We start from the raw sequence: 5,066 nt of genomic DNA on the forward strand, positions 1-5,066 counted from the left end.
TATCCTAACTTACGAAAATTGCTAAAACTAACATCCTCTCAAAATTATAATCGAATTCATAAAAATAACTTTAGCATAAACGTAAAATCCAAAATCTTAAACATAAGTGCGGAAAACAAGCGTGGGTCCTCGGGTTATGTGCACCTTCAGTCCAATTAGATCAACAATCAAGACTTTCATTATCATTATTATCATATTCACCTGCATCAATCACACCTAATGAGTCTAAATACTCAACAAACCATAATCTTGATAACAAGTTGATAGGATCGGTTGAAAGGTTGAAATGTGTTTAGAAGGGGGTTCAATAAACACACTTTTTGTAATCTTTTCGAATTAAGTGTCAGTTCTGTGACAAACTGATACTAGGAATCTTGTCAGTCGATAAAAATCAGTATAACTAAATACAATTGCGGAAATAAACTGACTGAAAGATAGAATAAATAACTGAAAGATTAACACGAAAGATTTATGGATGTTCGGAGATTCGATAACTCCTACGTCACCCCTTCTATCACAATGATAGGATATGCACTAAAAGACCTTGATCAATACAAAAACTTGTACAGACCCACTTCAGTTTAGACTTAACACTGCCAAAACTGAAACTCTTAGTTTGCCAACTTTCTCACAGTTCTCAACTGAACATAGCACAACTGATCTAGTTAAGATCAATAAGCAATACAATGATTTGTGCTATTAAGCTCAAAAGGTAGCCTCAAATGCTACAGATAAATCGAATAAGAGTGAGCTTTTGATTCTTGAGTGTGAGCTATAATATTAGCAGAGTAACGACAAGCTTGAGAATAGATAGATCACTTAGTTGTTCAAGAGTTGTTTCTCAACTGCTCTCCTCACCTATTATAGGATTCCCTTCAACGTTAACATTAAATAATATTTGAATCTTTATATCCGTTGATTGTCACGTCAATATTCTTCTGACAATCGTACAGTGTAAACTCTGAAATGCGGCGTTCCGCTACGAGTTGCAGTCTGCTTTGTACTGTTGTCTGTTGAATGTCTTTTTCAATTGATGACGTGTACAGCTGAGTGGTCAGCTGATATGAAGACGCTGATAAGCTCTCAACTGAATATATCAACTGAACAGTTTCCAACTGATCAGTCAGTTGACTCTGTAAAATTCAGTTCGAATGGTTTCAGTTGCTTTTAATAAACTGCACATTAATATTCAGTTAGGCAACTGTCAGTTCGTGATCATTTAGTCCAACAAATTGTTCTCTTAGTTTGTCAAACCATGGAAATTAAGTTTCCAACAATTTCCCCCTTTTTCGTGTTTGAAAAAACTTGTAAAGTATGAACTGATCAACTAAACTTAAAATAATCTTCGAATTCATTTTAGATAAAATAGTTCTTTTAATGTACATATTCGTACAAAGAATGAAGTAATATCTAATCCTATGTAAAGATTCGTAAAAAGAATAAAGAATCTTCAAGTCTTCAACCATTAAAATGAAGTCAGTTGATCTTCATACATTCTTCTTCTTTCTTTTGTCTTCTTCTGTCTCTGTAACAATTTCTCCTTTTTTGTCAAGCACATCCACTTTCCTTGTTAACATGCGGACATCTGTTGCAATATATGATACGACATTCATCATAATGTTCTGCAGGAAGTCAATCATTTTAGTAACTTTTTCTTCAAGAAATTCAAATCTCCAGCCGACTAATGCTTGAGTTTGGAAGTGAGATTCAGCCGACAGTCTGTCTTTCTTGATTTCTTTAGTTTGGAGATAAAGAGCAGTCACACTCTTGTTAAGTTGATTCAGCATGTCTATTGTAAACTCATAGTTCGAGTTGAGCTTCAAGGTATGTGCAAGCTGAGTAGACTGTATAGCAGAAATAACAGTCATCATATTGGCAAGGTTCGTCTGAACGGTTTGAAGTTCTTCAAATAGGGCATCAGTGTCTGAAATTCCATGAGACATGGCTCCGCAAGTTTCTGGAATCTGTCCTATTTTCTTCTTGAGTAAATACAACCATCACATTGTCAGTTGGTTCTGTTTCTTGCACTACTATTTCTGAAATATCTTCAGTTGTAGGTTCCTGTGGAGGAGACGAGACAGATGGAAGAGCAGAAGTAGAGGAAGGTTATTCGATTGATTCGACAACTGCTTATTCAATTGGTTCAACAACTGGTTCTTTAGTTGGTTTAACAACTGATTCTTCAGTTTGTTGGAGAACTTCCTATTCAGTTGGTTGAGAGACTGCCTGTACAGTTTGATCCAAAATTGCCTGCTCAGTCACAACTTCTTACTGAACTGGCCCTTCAGGTTGATAAAAAATGGGCTCCTTAGCTGGTTCTTCAAAATAGACAGCTTGAACAGGTGGTTCTTCAGTCATAATCACTGATAGAGGTGGATTTTACGTGTTTTTGCGTATCTTGTTATGTCGCATTGTGTTGTATTTATCATTTAGACTTCATGCATTTTGTGTTATTTTAGCATTATTTATGTTTCTGGTTATTTATGAGTTTAGTTGGTGAAAATGCAAATGAGTTGGGAATAAACTGAAGATTTAAAGAAAAAATTCGAAAGTCATCCGCCCGGGCGCACATTTATGTCTGCCCGGGCGCTTCCAAGATTTTGGAAAAAGAAATTTTGCGAAGACCATCCGCCCGGGCGGAAACTTATGTCCGCCCGGGCGCGCTCGAAATTTTGGAAAGATTTGCTGGTCGATTTCTTTCCTAATTTTCTGGAGGAGGCTGATAAGGGAAGGCTAGGGACGAGATTTTGAAATTATTCAGCCATATTGGGAGATTATTGAAGGCGGCTAGAAGCTGGGAGGAGCGTTTTCGTGCCGAAGTTGAAGATTCGAAGAATTCCGGGCACCGTTCTTCGCGTTTTTCATCTATTCTAGTATTTCTATCTTGGTTTTCATCTTTTAAACATTGTTGAGTCTATCTTACTATGAATTCTAGTAGCTAAACTTAATATTTGTTGGGATTTAAGGGGAGCCTACCCCAAACTTTGATTTGAATTAATTTATATTCGATTGTTGCGTTATTCTTGATTATACTATTGTTTGATTGTGTTGTTAAAGCGTAGCTAACTTTAACAATGTTTTTATATTGCGAGTGAGTTCGAGAGAATAAATTGTGATAGGAACGAGTAGTATAATCCGTGGATCTACAACATAGTCCTTAGGGTCGAAAACTAGGGGATTTCATAAATCGAAATGCGATTCACTCTTGATAAATAATTAAAGACATTTAATTACTTCATTGAGTCGAATTAGTTTGGCATAGCTCGAGAGAGCGTGTTCAATTGAATAGGAAATCCTGTCGGAAGCATATAATCACTATCGAACGATTAATAAATTAACGAGGGGTAGGTGAACCGATATTCCCAACAAATTCATTTCTCATTGAATTTTACTCAACATTTTAGTTATTAATTTTCATTCATTGCTTATTGAATCATTTTATTTGCATATTTATTTGAGCATAGTAGTATTAATCACTCAATCAATTTTCGTTGCTAAAGATCTAATAACTGGAAAAGAATAATTGTTAAATACAGTCTTCAGTGGAACGATACTCGTACTCTGGTACATTATACTATTACTTGACATCGTGCACTTGCGATTAATTTTGAGCATACAAAATCATATTTTTATTGAGGATTCCATAGTGCAAGTTTTGCTCGATCAAGTTTTTGGCGCCATTGCCGGGGACTGTTAATTCACAATTTTATTTTCAATTATTTACTTTAGAATTTTCTAGTTTACTTTGTTTGGCACCTTCGACTTCTTCGCAGGTATCTCTTTTGTGCATGCTAAAGTCTCTAGAGTCTGAACTAGAGATATTCGATCCCGATATTGAAAGAACCTTCCGCAGGAGACGACAACAGCAGAGACTTAAAGAACTGATGGAGAGACACGAGAAAGAACGTGAGGAGGAACATCGTGAAGATAGACAAGTTGAGATACCACGTCGCATACCGATGCTGGAGTATGCCCAACCTTCTTTGGATGAAGCATGCCCCAGCATTGTGAGACCTATGGTGCAAGAAAACCAGTTCGAAATCAAACCAGCTATAATTCAGATGATTCAGAACACAGTCCAGTTTGGAGGATCTGCAGTAGATGACCCAAACACGCACATCGCAGATTTTCTTGAAATTTGCGATACTTTTAAATTCAATAGAGTTTCTGATGATGCTGTTAGGTTGCGTTTGTTTCCTTTCTCTTTACGTGATAAAGCTAAAACATGGTTAAATTGTTTGCCTGTAGGTTCGATCACCACATGAGAGGATATGGCGAAAGCGTTTCTCATCAAATATTTTCCTTCATCTAAGACCATGAAGCTTCGGGCAGACATCACCACCTTTGCTCAATTCGAGCAGGAGTCGTTGTATGAGGCATGAGAACGCTTCAAGGATCTACTATGAAGATGCCCACATCACGAATTACCACTTGGGTTAGTCGTTCAAACATTTTATTATGGTTTGCTTACTCCTAACCGTACTTTGATATATGCTGCTGCTTGTGGAAATTTGTTGAGAAAAACTGCGGAAGAAGGATATGAGTTGTTGGAGGAGATGGCTGCTAGCAGCTATCATCCTCAATCAGAAAGAAACAACCAGCGGAGGAGTGCAGGAGTTCACCAGGTAACCGATTTTTCTACTATTACTGCACAACTTGATGCTTTAAACAGGAAACTAGACAGCTTGAATGTGGGTGGCACGGCTATGCGTCTTCAAGAGATATTCTGTGAAAAGTGTGGAGGGGAACACTATGTGAAGGACTGTCAAGATGACAATCCATTTTATGTGCAAGAAGGGGCACCAATAAATCAAGTGGGAGTCCAAAACCGCCCAAGGAATGACCCTTATTCGAACACATACAATCCGTGGTGGAGACAACATCCAAACTTCTCATGGGGTGGTCAAAACAGCCAGAATCGACCACAAGGAGGACAATCATATGGGAAACAACCGATGTACTAATATGATTCTCCTAGAGAAGAGAAGTCCAATTTGGAGCAAATGATGTCTAAGTTCATCTCGTCTACCGAGACTAGACTACAGAATCAGGATGCATCGATAAAG

The 5,066-nt window shown here is 37.4% G+C and overlaps 1 non-coding gene across 1 annotated transcript; it reads right to left on the reverse strand.

Moving 5' to 3' along the window:
* Positions 1-4,320: 4,320 nt before the first annotated feature.
* On the reverse strand, positions 4,321-4,426 carry LOC140804114 (small nucleolar RNA R71). Its single transcript, XR_012112073.1, has one exon. It is a non-coding gene; the product is annotated as a small nucleolar RNA R71 (small nucleolar RNA).
* Positions 4,427-5,066: the final 640 nt, after the last annotated feature.

This window comes from Primulina eburnea, chromosome 10 (genome assembly GCF_022965805.1).
Source record: "Primulina eburnea isolate SZY01 chromosome 10, ASM2296580v1, whole genome shotgun sequence".
NCBI classification, from domain to species: domain Eukaryota; kingdom Viridiplantae; phylum Streptophyta; class Magnoliopsida; order Lamiales; family Gesneriaceae; genus Primulina; species Primulina eburnea.